The sequence below is a fragment of the Dipodomys merriami genome, unplaced genomic scaffold (genome assembly GCF_024711535.1).
Source record: "Dipodomys merriami isolate MVZ:Mamm:240054 unplaced genomic scaffold, mDipMer1.0.p SCAF_2257, whole genome shotgun sequence".
Classification (NCBI taxonomy): domain Eukaryota; kingdom Metazoa; phylum Chordata; class Mammalia; order Rodentia; family Heteromyidae; genus Dipodomys; species Dipodomys merriami.
In genome coordinates this window covers 13,937-37,253 of record NW_027203668.1, presented here as the reverse complement: position 1 = coordinate 37,253, position 23,317 = coordinate 13,937, and the positions used below count along the sequence as shown (strand labels likewise).

The window sequence follows — 23,317 nt, the reverse complement described above, 5'->3', positions numbered from 1 at the left end:
GTAATTTCTCTCGATTTTGTGACTTCATCTTTCATTTTAAGTTGCCTTACATTACACAGTTGCTTGCTGCTAATTCTTGTTTCTCGAGGAATTGAAGCCCTGAAATATAAGAAATGAGAAATTGAGATGGATTTTCAGTTACTGTCTGCTGGCATGTTGCGTAGGCCTAGGTGAGAAGTCTTGCCCCTGTTATCTGATGATGCAGGTAACCCAGCCATAAGATATTAGGACCCATGGGTCTATAGAAGAATAATGTCTTTTAGATATCATAGTAGCACAATTGGAGTATAATATGTAGGAATGCATCAGAAATATGTAGAAAAACAGTTTGGGACCAGTGAGTTAAAACAATAAATAGAGCATCAGAGTAAAATCTCTTAGAGATTAGAGGAAAACAACATTGATTTTTAAAAATGTGAATTCAGAAGACCATGAACACTTAGAAGGCATCACAAGTTTATACCGAAGACATTGCATTGATACTTTTTATATTCTAATATATATTATAAACCTAATTTTTTATATTCCAATTCTATTTATTGGAATAAATAAATATCAATTTATTTATCAAATTATCAATTGATTCTAGTAAGTTTCACTGTGTGAAATATAAATTCAGCACATATAAATATAAAATATATAACTAAATATAATATAATAAAATGGCACATGTTTTGCATTGCTCTGTTTTGGTTAGGGAATCAAAAGCAACTCTGTTTTAAAGTATTTTTCCATTATCTCTACCTCAGTGTTTGATAGAGTTAGACTTAAACCTTTAACTTTTGTAGATTTACAGACTGGAGGCAAGAGGAAACATTACAAATTTAAGGCCTAATAACAAGGAGAAACATATGGATTTCTCCTGGAGCTATGAAAATATTTGGTGATAGAAAGGCAGTAGTCTAAGTTCCTGCCTGGTTGGTAGGTAGACAGGCCAGGACATTAGGTAATCATGCATATGAACAATTTTTTCACTTTCTTGGCTTTAGCTACTTTTGAAATGGTAGGGATAATAAACAATTATATTTTGATAAAAACCTTCCAGTCTGAAAAGTTCTGTCTGAAATATTCATTTTTATTTTTTTGAGAGAAACTTTTTATTTTTTTTTAATTTAATTTAATTTTATTTGTGAACATACTGTACAGAGGAGTTACAATTACATGGGCAGGATAATGCGTACATTTCTTACCAAGCATTGCAGCCTCCTCCTTTGTTTACCCTTCACATCCCTTCCCAGCCTCCCCCATACCCCCCCAATCCCAATCTTTCTCCTCCCCCCCTTCCACCCCCCCCCCCCGCACCGACGTTGTAAAGCTAGTTTTGGACATGACAACTTGTACTTCTCATTGTTGCAACAGGTCCACCTGTGTCATTAAACAACTGGTTTTCCCCATCTCCTCCACAAGTTATACTGACATCAAATATAGTGAAAGCAGAGGTTATACTGTGGGGGAGGGATATACATATGATCCCTTGGAACTAACATTTATTTTGTTCAAGTAAGACAATTTACGCAATCAGGGTAAGACATTCTGGTTGGTCTGATCCTACATGGAAAAAGGGTAAAGTGTCAGGTAGACATTTGTGCCAATGAGACCTCATTTGGGAAAATTTCAGCTGCAGAAGTTTACAAGTAGCTCTTTGAATCCATTAGCTACACAGAGCAAACTCAGTTGAATAAATAAGTACTTGAAAAAGCCATCCCCTTTGGACCTAGCTAAAAATGCTTCAAAGTATGATTAAACTAAAATGAAAACGATTTAAAATAGTCATTGACAAAAAAAATACAAACGTGAGCAATCAACTGAACAATATAATTATTTTCCATTATACACAGAATTTTAGGGAAATAAGATCAGTAAAATTGTTAGGAACAATAAGGTTTCCTTGTTACAAACAGGCACCCAAGGATATAATCCTGTATAAATATTGCATCATTAACTACCTAAATTTAGAAGACATTACATGCTTTAGCAGCACATGTACCCAAATTACACCAATACAGAGATTAACATGGCAATTGCAAAGGATGATATGAAAATCTGTGAATTATTCCAGATTTTTCATTCTTCAGATGCAAGAAATGAAAAACAATTATTAAAAAGTTGATTACAAAATTAGAAATGTAACAATAAATGTAATTCATATAAATAAAAGTTTGACATCAGTGTATTAAATCTTCACATTAGAAAGGCCTTTACATAGCATAATCGTTATAAAACTTTTAAAATTAGACAACATTGTCATTTTATTCCAATGAAATATACTATAAGTACCTAGTAAAAAAGGAATCTTAAACTGTTTTGGTATGATATGCAATTTGAAAGGACACATTTATTAATGAACCTATATATTATAAAACAATGTAGAATTCAAAGTCTTTTATCTAGGAAAGAAGAAAATAGATTATGGGCATTATACAAACAGAATACAGAATATTTTAAAGTATAATTTTTCTCATAAGCACCAGAAATATCTTTAGTTTCTTTAGTACTCATTTCAACAGATAAATTAAAATTATTTCTGAATAAAAAAAGCAAAAACTCGAGGGGGTCAAAGATGGTGATGGGGAAGTAGGGGAATGCCACAGCTCTCCCCAACCAAAAAGAGAGTTTGAGTTCCAACGTTTAATCTCCCCAAGAGACCGACAACAAAAAAAATCAACATCCAGAGAAAAACAGGAGTTGAAAAGAAGAATTTCACAACAGAGAAGCTTGAAGACGTCTCCCCCAACGTCTATTGGTCACAAAGCAGCGTGCCAAGCCATGGCCAGCCCAGCCTGGTGGGAGCTGCCGGTGGCCCAGAGACACAGGGAGTTGTCTGCAGATCACCCGTACCAAAGACCCCTGGGGTATCAGTGTCAGACTGGCTGATCCTGATGAATGAAGAAACCTCTGAGCAGGGAACTTACACAAAGATCCCACCTCTTCCCCTCACTCTCCATTGGAGCAGAGAGGGTCCATCCCACCAAAGCCACTCAGCCCCATGGCAGGAACTTCAGAGATACATGAGATGCCCACAGAAGACCAGAGCAGAACTGAGAGGAACTGGTGCTGATCCAGAGATCGCAAACAGAGACAAACCCCAGCAATCAGAACCTGCACAGAGGCCCCTCCCCACCCCTCTGGTGGACGCCGGAGGCCCATCCCGTGGAGTGGACCCAAACAGTGTCAAAGGAGGCCGTGACAGAATAGAAACACACAGAGCCACCACCTCTCAGCCTAGCCCACAACCACCTCAATTGAACTCTGACTGCAATGGCAACCAACAACCTACATCACACAGAAACAACTAGCTCCAGGGTGAGTACCCCGCAGGGGACACTGTATTCCTCAAGGGAGACCAGAGCTGGTGGGAATCCCCAGACCCCCTACCCCAAAACCTGCACCACAGGACCCATTAAAACTAGAAACTTTTCAAGAGCTCCACCCGCCCATTGATCACACTCAGCTGGCCAGGCTAGAACAAGAGAGACCCTGGAAGGAAGCTTAAATGCCCAAGCCTGGAACAGCGCCACTGGGTCAAGACACCCAACGGTGGAAGAAATTTGAACTGTGTACTCAAAGCTGTGTAATCTAGGTGGGATACACAGCAGCACAGGTCCAACAAGTGTGCCCAGGCTGGGGTCTGGGACCAGGCCTGGGTATCTGGTGCCTGTGCAACATAACCAACTCCTCCCAACTGAAATCAGAAGCTGAGCATACACCTCAGCAGAAGGGAGAAAAACAGGGAACTGCACTCCTGGTAATCATGCCTGTGACAGCAAAAGATGCGGGGGGTTCAGGACAAGAGAAGCCCAAACTTCACAAGAACCTGACCCATGTATTCTAGGCTAGGAATTGAACAACACAGGCCTCCAGCAACCGATAATAGTCAGGAGCTCAGGCTGGTAAGGTGCTCAGCAGTACAGTGCTTGCAAGAGGCCCTGGATCTGATTCCTCAGCAAAACATAAGCAGAAAGGGCCAGATGTGGTGCTTTGGGTCAAATGGTAGGGTGCCAGCCCTGAGCTGAAGTGCTGAGGGACAGCACCCAAGACCAGAGATCAAGCCCACAAATAGCCAAAAAAGTAAACCAAAACAAAACATCAGGAGACCATAGCAGACTCCAGCATCTGGGAGAGTACATCCAGCACATCCGAACTTGCCAAGAGCACCTTTAGGAACAAACAGGAGCAGTCTAGGCTGCTCAACCCTTCTAAAGTCAGGAACTGCCAGTGATCTACAGCAGAGCGCCGAGAACCCTCTGTGGGTCAGACCAGCAGCTGGAGGTCGGCCCCCAACAGAACCGAGATCAGGTACAGAGTCTCTCTACCAGCACAGAAACAGTAACCAAGCAAAGACAGACACCTATTGACCAAAACAAAATTTCAGATTAGTCTGCAATAATCCCTGAATAACCATTAGAAAATCACAGAGAAATATTACAAGGTTTATCAACACCTAGGATAGCAAGCTATCTCTAAAAGCCAGCAGCAACCCAGGGGAGAGCCCCACAGGGAGCGAAGCAGGAATGGAAGACAAACACTACATCCAAGACATGCTGGAGGCAATGACTCAAGAAATAAAGTGAGAAATAGACCAGAAGTTGAAAGAACACCAGGTCGAAATACCAAAAGAGGTGCAGGACATCAAACAGGAGATGTATGCAAAAATAGAGGTAGCACACACCTCACTAAGCCATGAGATAAGTGACAAAATAGAGGCAGTACACACCTCATTAAGAGGTGAGGTTAGTATTTTGAAAACCAACATTGAATCCATTGAAATCAAAATGAGTCCATTTCCTCCATGCAAACCACAATGGAAGACACAGTTAACAGAGTGAACAAAATGTAATACAGAAGACAGAATACATCAACTGGAACAAAAAATGACAGATATGGAAAAATCACTTAAATTATACCAAAGGGAAATTCAAGGGCAAGCAGATAGTGCCAAGAAATTTAACCTTCATATACGAAGGTAAGGAATATCAAAGCAAGGGATTGCAACACCTATTTCACAAGATAATCGGTGGAAATTTTCCCCATCTGAAAAAAGAACATCTTACCCACATAACAGAAGCATATAGAACACCTAACAAGCAGGATCCCAGGAGAAACACTTATAGACACATTATAGAATAAATGATAGATCTGAATGATAAGGAAACAATCTTGCATGCAGCAAAAATGAAGAAGGAGCCATACTACTATAGGAAAAATATTAGAATCACTACAGATCTCTCCACACAAACACTGAACGCAAGAAAGGCCTGGGAAAGTACTCCATGAGCCCTGAGAGCCAATAACTGCCAACCCAGACTGATATACTCAGAAAAGCTAGCATTCACATTCGATGGAGAACTGAAAATTTTTAATAGCAAAGAAAAACTAAATTAATACATAAACATTAAGCCAGCATTACAAAGACTACTAAGAGGTTGAACACAACCTGAGAAAAGCAACCAGGAACAGGGACCTGCACCCAGACAGGCATTAATAGAAGTCTATCTGAGCAAGGACAGAGGAAAGGAAAGATGAAAAACAGTGAACATAATGCATCTCTCTATACTATCACTTTTGCAGCATTATTTACCATAGCTAAGATATGGAACCAACCCAGATGCCCCTCAGTAGATGAATGGATCAAGAAAATGCGGTATATATACACAATGGAATTCTATGCCTCCATCAGAAAGAATGACATTGCCCCATTTGTTAGGAAATGGAAAAACTTGGAAAAAATTATATTAAGTGAAGTAAGCCAGGCCCAAAGAAATGTAGGTCCCATGGTTTCCCTTATTGGTAATATCTAGTAGATGTATGAGTTAAGCGGAAAAGGTCAGATAACGTGATGGCAGGAAAATGAACCCTTAGATATGTATTTTAATGTTTTTTTTTCTTTCATGCATGTGTTACTAATGCATTTATAAGATTATCTCTTTGTGGCTTTGTATGTCCCTCCCCCACAGTATAACACCTGCTTTCATTATATTTGATGTCAGTATAACTTGTGGAGGAGAAGGGGAAAAACCAGTTGTTTAAGCATACAGGTGGACCTGTTGCAACAATGAGAAATACAAGTTGTCATGTCCAAAATGAGCTTTACAACGTCGGTGCGGGTGGGGGGGTGAAAGGGGGGGGAAGGAGAAGGATTGGGATTGGGGGGGAGGGGGGAGGCTGGGAAGGGATGTGAAGGGTAAACAAAGGAGGAGGCTGCAATGCTTGGTAAGAAATGTACGCATTATCCTGCCCATGTAATTGTAACCTCTCTGTACAGTATGTTCACAAATAAAATTAAATTAAATTAAAAAAAAAGATTAACGGGCTTACTTCACCAATCAAAAGAAAAATAACTGCAGTTTGGATCCTAAAACATGACCCATCCATCTGTTGCCTCCAGGAGACCCACCTCTAAGCCAAACATGCAAACAAACTCAGAGAGAAGGGTTGGAAAAAGATCTACCATTCAAATGCACCTAGTAAGAATGCAGGCGTAGCAATCCTTATATCTGACAAAATAAACTTGTCATTAAATTCATTACAATGTCAAACCATCCCTGCATCTCTGGGATGAAGCCTGCCTGCTCATAGTGTATGATTTTTTTAATGTGTTTCTGGATTCTTTTAGCTAGAATCTTGTTAAGGATCTTTGCACCTGTGTTCATCAAGGAAATTGGCCTGTAATTCTCCTTTTTGGTTGGGTCTTTGCCTGGTTTGGGGATGAGTGTGATATTGGCTTGGTAGAATGAGTTTGGGATAGCTCTCTCCTTCTCTGTTTCTCTGAAGAGCTTGAGGAGTGTGGGTATTAGTTCTTCTTTAAAGGTCTTATAGAATTCTGCTATGAATCCATCTGGTCCTGGGCTTTTTTGGTTGGAAGACTTTTGATAGCTTCTTGTATCTTGTTGTAGGATATTGGTTTATTTAATTGGTTTCTTCTTTGCTCAGTTTGGGCAACTTGGATTTCTCTAAAAAGGAATCAATATCTGCCAGGTTTTCTTCCTTTAGAGATTATAACTTTTGAAAATAGTCCATTAAGATTGTTTGGATATCTTGGGTAGTGTTATGATTTTTCCCGTGGTATCCCGAATCCTGTTAAAATGGATTTCCTCTCTTCCTTTTTTAATTAATCTTGCAAACGATCCATCAATTTTGTTTATTTTTTCAACGAACCAGCTTTTTGTTAGGTTAATTTTGGCTGTAATTTTTTTATTTTCTAATTGGTTAATCTCTGCTCTTAATTTGGTTATCTGGCTCCGTCTAGGAACTTTAGTTTCCATTTTTTCATGTTTTTCTAGCTGTTTTAATTGCAACATGAGATTATTTACTTGGTCTGTCTCCATTTTCTTGATGTGGGCACTGATGGCAATAAATTTGTCCATCAGGACTGCTTTTGTTGTGTCCCACAAGTTTGTTTGAGAGATTTTTTTCATTTTCATTGAGTTGTAGGAAATGTTTTATTTCTTCTCTGATCTCTTCCATTACCCAGGCATTGCTAAGGAGTGTGCTGTTCAATTTGCATGTATTAGAGAAATTTCTGCGGTATGCTTTACTGGCTTGATTCCACCATGGTCAGATAGGATACAGGGGATTATGTCATCCCTTTGTATTTGCTTAAGTTTCTTGCATGAAGTATGATATGGTCTATTTTGGAGAAAGTTCCATGAGCTGCTGAGAAGAATGTGTACTGTGTTGTTTTACGGTGAAATACTCGGTATATGTCAGTTACTTCCGCTTGAAGTATGGCCTCACTTAATTTGGTAGCTTCTTTGCCAATCCTCTGGTTGGTAAGCCTGTCCTTTGGTGAGAGCAGTGTGTTGAAGTCTCCTAGTATTATCGTATTGGGATCTATTTTATTCTGTAAGTCAATAAATGTAATCCAACACATCAACAGAGCCAAGGTCAAGAATCACATGATTTAGCATTACCCTGCCCATGTAATTGTAACTCCTCTGTACAGTATGTTCACAAATAAAATTAAATTAAATTAAAAAAAAAGAATCACATGATTTTTGCCACAGATGCAGAAAAGGCCTTTGATAAAATTCAACATTCATTCATGCTAAAGGCTCTGGAGAAAACAGAAATAGAAGGAACATTTCTTAAAACAATAAAACCATTTATGACAGACCAATAGCCAATATTATATTTAATGGGGAAAAGCTACAACCAATTCTCCTAAAATCATGAAGAAGGCAAGGATGCCCACTGTCTCCACTCCTCTTCAATATAGTCCTGGAACCCTTAGCCAGGTCAATAAGGCAAAAAAAAAAAATACATGAAAGGGATCCGCATAGGGAAAGAAGAGGTTAAACTATTCCTTTTTGCAGTCAACATGATACTATACTTTCATGATCCCAAAAACTCCATCCCCAAACTCTTAGAAATCATAAATCACTTCGGCAAAGTAGCAGGATACAAAATAAACCCACAAAAATCAGCTGCCTTCCTGTACACTGACAATGTACAAGAAGAGAGGGAAATAAAGGGAATAACCCTATTCACAATAACCTCCCCCAAAATAAAATATTTAGGAATTAACCTAACCAAAGATGTAAAAGGACTATTTAATGAAAATTATAAAAAGATAAAGAAAGAAATTTCAGAAGACACTAGGAAATGGAAAGACCTCCCACGCTCTTGGATAGGTCAATTTAATATAGTGAAGATGGCAATACTGCCAAAATTAATATACAAATTCAATGCAATTCCTATTAAAATCCTAATGATGTACATCACTGAAACACAGAAAACAGTCCAAAAATTCATATGGAACAACAAAAGACCTAGAATAGCCAAACCAATTCTAGGGAATAAAGACAAAATGGGAGGGATATCCATGCTGCACTTCAAACTATACTACAGAGCTATAATAACAAAGACAGCATGGTACTGGCACAAAAACAGACCCGAAGACCAATGGAACAGAATAGAAGATCCAGAAATAAATCCACAGGCCTAGAGCCAGATGATATTAGACAAAGGAGCCAAAGACATACAATGGAAGAAACACAGCCTCTTCAACCACTAGTGCTGGAAAAACTGGGCTGCCACATGCAGAAAACTAAAAGTGGACCCCAGCCTATCACCATGAAGCAACATCAACTCAAAATAGATTAAAGATCTTAACATTAAAACTGAATCTCTGAAACTACTGCAGGACAGAGTAGGAGAGACACTTGAACTAATAGGCACAGGAAGGTACTTCCTGAACAGAGTCCCAGGATCACAACAAATTGGGGAGAGACTCAACACATGCGACTACTTTAAAATAAAAAGCTTCTGCACAGCTAAATCTATTGCAACCAAGCTAAAAAGACAAATAACTAATTGGGAAAAAATATTTACCAGCAACATATCAGACAAGGGGTTAACATCCTGTATATACAGGGAACTCAAGAAACTAACCCTCCTAAACCTAACAAATCAATTACTAAATGGGCAAGGGAAGTAAAGAGGGACTTTGCAGAGGAAGAAATAAAAATGGCAAAGAAACACATGAGGAAATGTTCATCATCCCTGGTGATGAAGGAAATGCAAATAAAGACAACCATGAGATACCACCTTACCCCAGTCAGAATGTCTGACATCCTCAAGTCAGCCAACGACAATTGCTGGAGGGGATGTGGAGAAAGAGGAACACTATTACACTTTGGTGGGAATGTACACTTATACAACCACTTTGGAAAGCACTCTGGAGGGTCCTTAGAAAGATAAAGATTGATCTCCCTTATAACCCAGTCATACCACTTTTAGGCATCTACCCTGAACAACAGGAACCAATATACAATGACACGTGCACCTCAATGTTTATTGCAGCACTGTTCACAATAGCTAGTATATGGAAACAACCCAGATGCAGCACCACAGATGAATGTATCCAAAAATTATGGTATCTACAAACAATGGAATATTATGCAGCCATTAGAAATGACAAAATAATGGCATTTGCAGGGAAATGGATGGAGCTAGAAGGTGATCATGTTGAGCAAGGTAAGCCAAGAGCAAAGAGACAAACGGTACATGGTCTTCCTTATAAGTGGATGCTAAATCCAAAATGTTAGGTGATACGACAAAATTAACAGGCTTAAGAAAGAAAGAACTCCCACACATCTGGTCGAAACACTACTAAATATCCCCATACTGCTGATCACATGTATGTTGTATTGTGTACACCGTTATATGTTATAGAATGTGATAGACAATTTCCTCCAGGAAAGTTAGAATGAACTTATGACTTTAAATGAGCATCATTATTTCACAATACTGTGAAATTTGGGAAGTTATGTAATCACTTAATCACAATTAAAAAAAAAGAACCTCAGGGAAGTAAGGAAGGAAGGGATGGTATGGGGAAAACAATAGAGGGGGTTACAATGTTCAATAGGAAGTGTACTCATTACCTTGCTCATGTAACTGTAACCCTCTGTATAGTATCTGTACAATAAAAAATTAAAAAAAGATCCAATCAACAGTAAAAAAATAAACTAAAATCAATACAAAAAGACAAGGATGGACACTACATATTAATACAGGGAACAATACAAGAGGAGGATATTACCATCATCTACCTATCATTCCCCAAACATCGGTGCACACAAATATGTTAAGCAAATACTCTCAAACTTACAGAATAAAATAGATCCAATATGATAATACTAGGAGACTTTTAACACCCCACTCTCACCAAAGGACAGGTCTACCAACCAGAGTATTGGCAAAGAAGCTATCGAATTAATGAGGCCATACTTCAAGCAGAACTGACATTTACCAAGTATTTCACCCTAAAAACAACACAGTACACATTCTTCTCAGAACCTCATGGTACTTTCTCCAAAATAGACCATATAATAGTTCATGCAATAAACTTAAGCAAATTCAAGGAGATTGACATAATCCCCTGTATCCTATCTGACCATAGTGGAATCAAGCTAGTTCTCAATAACAAAACATACTGCAGAAATTACTCAAATACATGGAAATTGAACAGCTCACTTCAAAGCAATGCCTGGGTAATGGAAGTGATTAAAGAAGAAATTAAAAAATTCCTACAACTCAATGAAAATGAAAATACCTCTCAAAAACCTTTTGGGACACAGCAAAAGCAGTCCTGATGGACAAATTTATTGCCATCAGTGCCCACATCAAGAAAATAGAGACAGACCAAGAAAATAATCTCATGTTGCAATTAAAACAGGTAGAAAAACATGAAAAAATGGAACCTAAAGTTACTAAACAGAGCCAGATAACCAAACTAAGAGCGGAGATTATTGAAATAGAGAATTGGAGAATCATAGCCAAAATTAACCAAACAAAAAGCTGGTTGAAAACATAAATAAAATTGATAGATATTTGGCAAGATTAATTTAAAAAAGAAGAGAGGAAACCCATTTTAACAGGATTAGGGATGCCACGGGAAAAATCACAACATGTACCCAAGATGCCCAAACAATTTTAACAGACTACTGTGAAAAGTTATACCCTCTAAAAAAAGAAAACCTGGCAGAAATGGATGCATTTTCAGAGAAATACAAGTTTCCCAAATTGAGCAAGGAAGAAGTAAATCAATTAAATAAGCCAATATCCTACAAGGAGATATATGAAGCAATCCGAGGTCTTCCAACAACAAAAAAAGCCCAGGACCAGATGGATTCGCAACAGAATTCTATATGACCATTAAAGAAGAACTAACACCTATACTCTTCAAGCTCTTCAGAGAAACAGAGAAGGAGGGAGCTGTCCCAAACACATTCTACGAAGCCAATATCACATTCATCCCCAAACCAGGCAAAGACCCAACCAAAAAGGAGAATTACAGGCCAATTTCCTTGATGAACACAGGTGCAAAGGTCATTAACAAGATTCTAGCTAACAGAATCCAGAAACCCCTTAAAAAAAACCATACACTAAAACCAAGTAGGCTTCATCCCAGAGATTCAGGGATGGTTTAACATACATAAGTCAATAAATATAATCCAACACGTCAACAGAGCCAAGGTCAAGAATCACATGATTATCTCCACAAATGCAGAAAAGGTTTTTGATAAAATTCAACATTCATTCATGCTAAAAGCTCTGGAGGCAATAGGAATAGAAGGAACATTTCTTAAAACATTAAAAGCCATTTACGACAGACCAATTGCTAGTACTATACTTAATGGGGAAAAGCTACAACCAATTCTCTTAAAATCAGGAACAAGGCAAGGATGCCCACTGTCTCTTCTCCTGTTCAATATAGCCCTGGAACTCTTAGCCAGGTCAATAAGGCAAGAAAAAGACATAAAAGATCTGTATATGGAAAGAAGAAATTAAACTATCCCTTTTTGCAGGTGACATCATACTATACCTTCACGATTCCAAAAATTCCATCCCCAAATTCTTAGAAATCATAAATCACTTCAGCAAAGTAGTATGATACAAAATAAACCCACAAAAATCAGTTGCCTTCCTGTACACTGACAATGTAAAAGCAGAGAGAGAAATAAAGGAAAGCAAGCCCATTCACAATAACATCCCCCAAAATAAAATATTCAGAAATTAACCTAACCAAAGATGTAAAAGAACTATTCAATGAAAACTATAAAAAGTTAAAGAAAAAAATTACAGAAGATACTAGGAAATGGAAAGACCTCCCATGCTCTTGGATAGGCAGACAATATAGTGAAAATGGCAATTCCGCCCAAATTATTATACAAATTCAATGCAATTCCTATTAAAATCCCAATGATGTATTTCTCTGAAATACAGAAAACAGTCCTAAAATTCATATGGAACCACAAAAACCTAGAATATCCAAAAGAATTCTAGCAAATAAAGACAACATGGGAGTTATATCCATGTCGCACTTCAAACTCTACTATAGAGCCCTAATAACAAAGACAGCATGGTACTGGCACAAACACAGAACCGAAGACCAATAGAATAGAATAGAAGATACAGAAATAAATCCACATGCCTACAGTCAGCTGATATTTGACAAAGGAACCAAAGACAGACGATGGAAGAAACACAGCCTCTTCAACCACTAGTGCTGGGAAAACTGGGTGGCCACATGCAGAAGAAAAAAGTGGACCCCAGCATATCACCATACACCAACATCAGCTCAAAATGGATTAAAGACCTTAGTATTAAACCTGAATCTCTGAAATCTCTGCAGGCAGAGTAGGAGAGACACTTGAACTTATAGGCCCAGGAAAGAATTTCATGAATAGAGTCCCAGGGTCACAACAAATTGGAGTGAGACACGACAAATGGGACTACCTTAAAATAAAAAGCTTCTGCAAAGCTAAACCTATCACAACCAAGCAAGAAAGACAACCAATTAATTGGGAAAAATATTTACCAGCAGTATATCCAACAAGGGGTTAATATCCAGTATATACAGGTAACTCAAGAAACTAATCCCTCCCAGAGCTAACAAACCAATTACTAAATGGACAAGGGAACTAAAGAGAGACTTCTCAGAAGAAGAGATAAAAATGTCAAAGAAACACATTAGGAAATGTGGTTTTGAAGGAAATGTAAATAAACACAACCATGCGATACCACCTTACCCCAGTCAGAATGTCCCACATCCTCAAGTCAGCCAATGACAAATGCTGGAGGGTATGCAGAGAAAAAGGAACCCTACTACACTGCTGTTGGGAATGTACACTTATACAACCAATTTGGAAAACAGTCTGGAGGGTCCTAAGAAAGCTAAATATTGTCCTCCCTTATGACCCAGTCATACCACTTCTAGGCATCCATCCTGAACAACAGGAACCAGTATACAAGGACACATGCACCTCCATGTTTATTGCCATACTGCTCGTAATAACCAGGGTATGGAAACGACCCAGATGTCCCACCACAGATGAATGGATCCCAAAATTGTGGTATCTGTACACAATGTAATATTATGCAGCCATTAGAAATGACAAAATAATGGTATTTGCAGGGAAATGGATGGAGCTAGAATGTGATTATGTTGACCAAGGTAAGCCAAGAGCAAAGAGACAAACGGTACATGGTCTCCCTGATAAGTAGATGTTAAAACCAAAATGTTAGGTAATACGACAAAATTAACAGGACTTAAGAAACAATCTGATCGAATCTCTACTAAATAACCCCATGCTGCTTATCACATGTATGTTGTATATGTGTACAATGGAGGGGAACCAGGAAGACGACATAGAACTAGAAGGAATCAGGGAAAAACCCATCAGCTGCACTGGACATTGACCAAAATGAACTAAGCAAGTTAATGGCAGGGATGGGAGGGAGGAAACAAGTGGGAAAACAGGAACAGCTGATGTTATGCAAAACAAAAGAAATGTACATACCAACCAATGTGGAAGGTATAACTGTATCGCAAAGCTCATAGAACTCATAAATGTTATAGACTGTGATAAACAATTTGCTCCAGAAATGTTAGAATGTGTTTGTGACTTTAACTGAGCATCACTATTCCACAATACTGTGAAATTAGGGAAATTATGTAACCACTTAATTACAATAAAAATAGCAAAACTCTCCAGAAATCATTATAGATATACACAACTAACTCTTGAATACATTTTGAAATCAAAGTCAGGCAATTCACTTGGAAGACTTCCATGGAATCCATTAATTGTTACAATAAGCTATTGTTGTTATTTAGATTGTGAAAATATTTTGTATGGAAACAAAGAATGCAATGGCATTTTTGAAATTTAATAAACTTAACCAAACCATTATGACTTAGGAGAGCAATTTGTGCAGCCTTGCAAAACTTCAAAGAGATAGTGATACATACTTATCCTTTTGGCAATATCAAATACAGTTTCTTCCAAGTTGTTTTTCAGACCTGATTTGACATAATGGTTCAACAGAAGCAGATCCAAAATATCTTTGCTATCTCTATTCCCAGCAGCAAGATGCAAGGGAGTCATTGGTATCTGCATCATGATGAAGTAAGAAAAAAGCCACTCTAGTATTATTCCACATATAAGCACTGCACAGGGTTATCCAACCATCTACAGTTATTGCATGAATATCTGCCGCTTGAGCCAACAACTCATGGACATTGTCTATGTGTCCACTGTAGGCTTCCTGATGAATATGGGTATACTCATCGTCATCCCTAGTATTCACATGAGTGGCCTTTTTGGAAAGTAGTCTCCGCACTGTAATAACCTGATTATTTTCAGCAGCCCAAAGAAGAAATTTGCATGGATCTTACTCCATTTTTTTTGCAATTGATATCATTCCTCACTTTTTCATCAAGTTCCTCATATTCCTAAGAATTGCCTAACTAGAGACTTTGAGTGACAGTGGGAATGAGGCGTCCATGTATTTCCCTAATAGTTCACATTAGTTGAACTGTTCAGAAAAATCCTGTGACTTTTCTGCAGCTGTTTTTTCAACATGATTTATTTTCCCTTTTTCCATTTTTACTATTTGAAATTATTCTAATTGGAGAGTAGGGAATTGATGGATAGCAGAGGAAAGATTTTCCTCCATATTCAAAGATACAGACTGAAAATAAGGACCAGTAGTGTCTTCATGTGCAGCTTATTCTATGAATGAGAAAAGATGAAATAATGCCTTTTATATAAATGATTTGGGAAATGGCAGAGCAGAAAGTAAAATGATGCAACCAAAAATATAAAAGCAAAATAAATTACAATAATTTTAGAGCAATCCTATTATCTATGAGAAACATTAAAGAGAGAGGAAGAGAGACAGATGTGCAATGACCTAGATAGCCACAAATGCATGCCTCTGATCAATTTATAGAGCAAACAGAATTTTATGTTTTAAAAAAGATGGAAATAGAGTTTATGTATTTACTTGAATTTGGTAAATACATTTTTAGCAGCCTACATGAAGAGACGTAGGTTTAATCTTATTGCAGACAAGAATCTAAATCCTTGCTAATTCTAGGAACAGATCTCTATAAAATCAGTTGAATCACACTTTTCACTTACAATGAAGGAATAGATCCAGTCTAGGAAAGCAGCAAAAGAAGGCAGGCCGATTGTATCTGTGACAAAACTTTGTGGAAAATGGTATTGAGCATTACTTACTGTTGATCCACTTGCACTGGAAGCATGATGCTGAACAATTGCTTGCTGATTCTCAACTATTGCTTTGACCATTATATTCTCCAAAAAGAAAAAGTGAGATTTAATTGATAGCAAAGAACTACTAATATATTTTTATTTTCATTAAGCACCTTCAATCATTGAAACCACATGAAGAAAATAGACAGGCCTATTTTTTTAGATGAAAACAAGTGTCTTTAAAAAAACATGGAATGTAACTAGTCATTCATGTAAAGGACTTCTATTTTAGTACTACATTATACATTTTTTTTTCTAATGTTGGGTACCAATAAATAATGGATCTATTAGAAAGCTCTTAAAACTCATATGTCCAATTGTGAGTTCTCTTATACTATATCATGTTATTTTTTGTGTATGTTCTTAAGAAGAAATTTACATTACTAACTTGAATTTCTGACAGGACAAAATCATCATGTACATCTTGCTTCTATACTCTCATTTTTAACTTACTAAGTATGTGCATTAGATAACTATAGAGGAAAAAGCAGAAGCCACACTGGTGGCTCATGTCATTAATCCTAGCTAATCAGAAAGATGAAATCTGAGGATTGTGCTTTGAAACCAGACCAAAAATAAAAGTCCATTAGATTCTGCTTTGAAATAAACCAACAAAAGCTAGAACTGGAGCTGTGGTACAAGCAGTAAAATGATATCCTTGAGAAAACTAAAACAAAAAAATAACAAATTCTGGGATAGAGACAGGCCCTGAGTTCCAGCCTTAGTATTAGCACCAAACAAATAATTGAATTAATTCGTTAATTAAGTAATTAAATATAAATTAAGTGGTCACATGTCGATAGGCAGGTAAAATGTAACATCTGTGGTGAGTGGATTGTGTATTTTTTTGTAGTAAGACAAATTATTATTTGTACTAATCATTAATTTTTTGTTTGAACTTTTTTGGTACAATAAATCCTGAATTTAGCATGTATGTATAGGTGTGTTACATGTGTGCATATGTGTGTATGTGTTTATGTGTGCATGTGCTTTTGCAATGTTGCTTGCCAATGTGGACAGGGTGAGGCTGAAAAGTGCTAACTTTGTTGCAATGTTTTTATTTATCAGTATTCTCTCATGTCATTTCAGTTGGACCACTCTTCTGTACATTTTATTTGTCAAATAATATCATCAGAATCAAAGGATTTACCATATTAAGTTAGATAAAAGAGACTGCTTTCAGCTCTTATTATATGTTAGGTGAGAAGAATCAGACATATTTAGGTAGTAAATTAGTGCTGTATGATGACTGTCGGTTCAAAATATGTATTTGACCTCTTAAATTTGTTATACATTTAACATATGCTCATGGAGTGAGTTTGACCAACTGGACTAAATAAGTATTGCTCTCTGGTTATACCCGTGAAACACAAAGTGGATAAAATTTTTCTGGCTTTCTTTTGAAAATAACTTTCTTTGTAAGATCATATATATTCATATTTATCAAGTTTGAATATCCCATCATATTGACTGAAAATCAGTATTGTTGATATGCTTGTTAGATATTTCTTTCAAAAACAAACGAACAAAAAGCATGAGTCATCTCCAGATAGTGGATGTATCTGAAGTTGTTTTGTACATGCAAAGGGCTAATGGCTCTTTTGTGGGAGTAACTATCACAACTTAACAAATAAGGCTTTTTGAATATCTTTTCCAATATAAATAACATCCGAGAGTGAGTCTTGTAATTTCGGAAAACCCTTTGAATATTTTAGTATTATTTCAGTTCATTGACTATAGAGCTAAAGACATTTCTGAAATAAATATAAAGATCTGAAAATGTATGTGGGTATATAGGCTTTTTATGCATAATCTTATGAAAATCCAGTTTTTATGAAACTAAATGAAATAGAATAAAAGAATGTAAGTGAATTTGGTTAGCTAATTATTAGTTTAACTTTGTTTTCTATTAACAGAGTCCTTTGAATGTAGATGATGCAATTAAATTATTTCCTTTCTGTTTTTGTACTTCAGTTATTTTTCATATCATTGTAGTTATGGGAGTGAATTTGTAGTATAAATAAAAGTCCTTTAAAATGATTCTGATTAATCTTGTGCTTTGTGTCCTACTCCCAAGAAAATGAGTTATTTTCAAGTGTTAATAGTTTATAATTGAATCTTCATTTCATAAGAAAATTTTTTAAATGCAATAGTATTGATGACTTTTTTAACCAATTGTATTGACAAGGTGGAGAGTCTTTAATTCATGCTTAGGTCTTGGGTCTATGATTTTTAACCTTTTGTTCCTGACATTAATGATAGTTCAGACTGCATTTTGGCATATATGAAAGGTAAAATATTTATCTGGGGTCAAAGATGATTTTTATATTAGTCTTGCTTTAATAACATTTTATTTTATTTTATTTTATTTTATTTTATTTTATTTTATTTTATTTTATTTTGTTTGTGGGGCATAAACTCCACTTCCAGCTTTTTCTGTTTATGTGTTGCTGAGGAATCGAACCCAGGGCCTCATGCATGGAAGGCAAGCATTCTACCAATGAGCCACCTTCACAGCCCTTAATAACATTTTAAAGTAGTACATTTTCCTCAGAATGTTGTGTATAAAAAGCAATCAAAATATTTATAATGGTAAACAACCTAGGGGAGCTAAATTGTGGAAATTATTGGTCCATAACTCCTGCAATCTGTTTCCATCGAGAATTGGGCAGGACATTCTTTCGGTATGAGTGTGTTAAACAGAGATGGGGTCCCCAGGCAGTGCAGTGTTGAGTGAAGGGACAGATATGATTTCTACTATTTTGAGCTAGAAATCAAGAATGTTATACTTTAGCAGTTCCTTTCACCAGGGATGTTTAAATTGATTATGAGCTTAGAGTTTTCATATTACAGCTACCTATTTTCTAACAAAATAAAGTCAAATATTATTAGAGTGTACACAATAATTCTGGGAAATTTTCCTAGAATTAGTAGACTAAGTGCTGGTATTTTAGTCATAAAATAAAATGAGGTTATTTGATAGAGTGGGAGATGGGCCTCAGGCTAACACTTACCATGCGTGCAACGCTGTACTAGTAATTCCAATTCTGAAGATTTCAATAACATCATCTGACAATTAAAAATGGAAGTAGTTCCACTTTATGGGATTATTGTGAGGATTAAGTTAGATACCATAGGTAAAGTACTTGGAAAAACTATCATTCAGCATTTGATACTTTCTACCTGTTATTTTATCGTGTGATGAATTCTAACATTTTTACTGTGATTTTTATATTGTGTCTATTTATAATTTGCAATGTGATATATTGATATTCATTGCATTGGTCAGTTTTCTTACATTATGAGGAAAATGCCTGCAAAGAAAATTTCTGAGGAGGAAACTATTATATTGATTCATGGTTTAAGAGAATGCAGTTTAAGATCAGATGTCTCCATTGTTTTCAATTATATTTTTATTAAATAGTTGTTCAAAAAATTTTCCATTCCACAAATCAGTTTGTAAGTACAATGGATCTTTACATAACCTTCCCATACTCTTCCAAACCTCACCCTAATTTCATGTTTTCTAGTTTCATACTATCTGCATTGAATATTATGTCTTCACTCTCTTCCTCCATAACTCTCTTTATTCCTTCCCTTTGACTTCCCCTCACATCTTCCAAGTGATAGATTCCTGGTATTCATTTTGTTGGATTAAAAGTTCAATTTTATAACAAATTACACCTTTTAAATACTCCTCTGCAAATAGTATGCTTTGGTTAATACTGTTGTGTAATTGTAACCCCTCTGTATGGTATTTTCACAATAAAAAAATCACTGATTTATGGTCAATAGATTTTGAAAAGGATGCCATGACTTTATGAAATAAAAATAGAATCTTAAATGGGTGTAGTGGCACTATTGTCTCCCTAGATTTAAAAAAAAAGTTCTTATACTACTACCTCAATCCTTATACAAAAATTTAAAAATTTTAAATAAAAAATGATTAGCAAAGTAAATGTGAGATATAAAAACATATAAAACATAAACATAAAAATTCATGGCATTGGATCAGTAAAGGTTTCTAAAATATGACATGGAAAACATTAGTGTGTAAAGAAAAACAAGAATGAACTGGATAATATCAACTTATAATCTTTCATAATTGAAAGGACAATATAACAGAAGTGAAAACATATCTAACAGATAGAGGACACATATTCGTTAATGCTACAATGTTAATGCTACAATCATTCTGAGTCTAAATATTTTTATATCTCCTAATTCCATATAACTTTACCCCAAATAGGATATTTCTTTAAAGAACATATGTAAATAGTAGGAGCATATGAAATAAGTTCCTCTTTAGTATCCAAGAATAAATAAAGAGAAAGCTCACTAGTAGGACCATAATATAAAAAGATGACACAAATATAGTAATACACTTGTGGAGAAATTGATATACTCCACATAGCAAATGAATTTGTAAAATACTACAATCATTAAAGGAAGCAAGTTTTCAAAAGGTCAAAGAGAAATGAATAGGTTCTATCCATTACACGTCTATGTATGTATTAAAGAGAAGTAGAAAACTTGTTTGGACAGGGAATGTGGTTCATTGAGAATGCACTTGAATACTTTGTGTGAGACCCTGGAAATAATCCCAAAACACAAATTTTGAAAAGGCTCACTATATAGGATGTATGCCTGATAATTCCTGTAAATGAATTTTATATCTACTTTAATATCTGTTCTAAAATTTGGAGCATTTCTATTTGAAGAAAAGCAAATTTGTGAAAATTAGGCTTTGAAAACCTATGATTGTACAATTCACGTCCAAAGCACTAAAATGCATTCAATAAAAGGAGATAATATATTTCACGTGAATTACATGTCAGCAAAAAAAACTATTGCTAAAATACTTCACACAAAATGCAGAATACCTAAAAAGATATTTTCTGTGTTTGCTTAAAAACTTTGTAAACTGCAACATTTAAAACAATAATATGATTACCGTTCATTTTGAGGATTTTTTGTCTGTTTATTTTGAGTTTATTCAGAGATAACTCAGTCAAAAAGTGTATGTGATAACTGGAATACCTAGAAATTAAGCAACACTTATAAATAATTGATAACCTTTTCTGGAAGAAACTTTTGGCAAAGGACAGAAGACACAAATCTATGCATCTGCATCTTATGAAAGCCATATGTTACTTGGTCAATCCAATTGTTTTTCTCTACTTTGCTAGGGAAAAAGTATTCTCAAGATAAGAGCCAATAGCAGTGAGAAGAAACAAAATACACTATCATCTTGATTTATTTGTGAAAGTAACAAATGAAATAAACTATTCCACTTAAGGGATTCCAATATTAGTATCTATGAAGATGTTCCTGAATGCCAAAATCCATTGAATTTTGGGAATTTTAATTTCTATGAACATATGAAAACTAGAACAAGAAAAGAAATATAGTCTTTGAGCAAACCAGCCTTGGAATAATTTTCTCAGTTGCTTTGAAATTACATAAGAATTGATATTCCTTTCCATTGGAAACATTTAAAAATGTTTATCATTTATTATAATTCAAATATGAAGTAAGAGTAATTTTATATAACCATTATAAATATCATTCTATTCCTATCATAAAATAGAATGACAAACCACTCCCAAAATATTACCTACCCATCATTATTCTTAATACCTTATCATTACCTAAATATCTTAAACGATCTAAATAGTCATGTCTTTAACATAGACATAAATATTCTATACGTTTTACTTAACATTTTCCAGGGGCATGTACTCATGTTTCTAAGAAATGTTCCAGCAGTTAAAAGATGCTTTTGTGAAATTAATGTGATACATTTTGTTGTTGTTGTTGTTGTTGTTTGAAAGGCCTGGGCATTATCCCTAAGACTTTTTATGCTCAAGGACAGCAATCTCCAACTTGAGGCACAGAGCTAATTCATGTTTTTAGTGGTTAATTATAGATAAGAATCTAACAAGTACTTTTCTGTCTGGGCCACTTTCAAACACATTTCTAAGATCTCATTACCCAGAATAAGTCGAATTATAAGAGTGAGTCACTGGCACTTGGTGTGATATTTTTTTTTATTTTAATTATGTTTTAAGATTTTTGTTTCGCTATAGTGTACATCATTCTACACATAAATTTAGATATTGTATATATTTCTGATGACAATCTCTAAAAATATATGTCATTCTACACATAACATTAATATTTATATATACAAATATTTCTGAAGACAGACTCTTTCTAAAAAATTTTGCTACTATTTTTGAACTTTTATATTTCAAAGATATACAGTCTATTTTTGTAAAAGTTTCCTAGAATAAAATGACTAATATTTCAATAGAAAGTAGAGCTTTTACTTTCAAGGGAATTTTAGATCTACTTATGACATTGTAATAATATTTACAGTGTATTACTTGAAAAACTTCTGTCCAAACTCTTAACTATTTGTGTATAATGAGGGGGAGAGAGGAAGATAATTCATACTGGTTAAGAATTAGCAATGCTTCAAAAATCTATTCCAAAATTTATTATAAACTCATAGTCAAGCCACATGATATGGTTTAGTTTTTTTGTTTCTTTATTTGTTCAAAATTTTAATATGGATGCATGCACGGTTAAGCCAGGCCCAAAGAAACATAGGTCCCATGGTTTCCCTTATTTGCAATATCTGGTATATGTATGAGTCAAACAGAAAAGGTCAGATAATGTGATGTCAGGAAAATGAACCCTTAGATATGTATTTTAATGTTTTTTTTTCTTTCATGCACGTGTTTCTAACGCATTTATAAGATTATCTCTTTGTTGCTTTGTATGTTCCTCCTCCAGAGTATAACCCCTGCTTTCACTATATTTGATGTCAGTATAACTTGTGGAGGAGATGGGGAAAAACCAGTTGTTTAAGCATACAGGTGGACATGTTGCAACAATGAGAAGTACAAGTTGTCATGTCCAAAATGAGCTTTACAACGTCAGTGTGGGGAGGGGGGAAGGGGGGGAAGGAGAAGCATTGGGATTGGGGGGGAGGCTGGGAAGGGATGTGAAGGGTAAACCAAAGGAAGAGGCTGCAATGCTTGGTAAGAAATATACGCATTATCCTGCCCATGCAATTGTAACCCCTCTGTACAGTGTGTTCACAAATAAAATAAAATAAAATTAAAAAAAATACTAATCAAAAGAAAATAATAGAAAAATCATAGGGACATATAAGACTTTCACTATTTAGCACTTATGACGCTAATAATAATTTTGATAAAGATGATAATGATGACCACAGT

At 35.6% G+C, this 23,317-nt stretch overlaps 1 pseudogene; it reads left to right on the top strand.

Moving 5' to 3' along the window:
* Positions 1–1,966: 1,966 nt before the first annotated feature.
* LOC138835066 (U6 spliceosomal RNA) lies at positions 1,967–2,065 on the top strand (annotated as a pseudogene).
* The last annotated feature ends 21,252 nt before the right edge of the window (positions 2,066–23,317 follow it).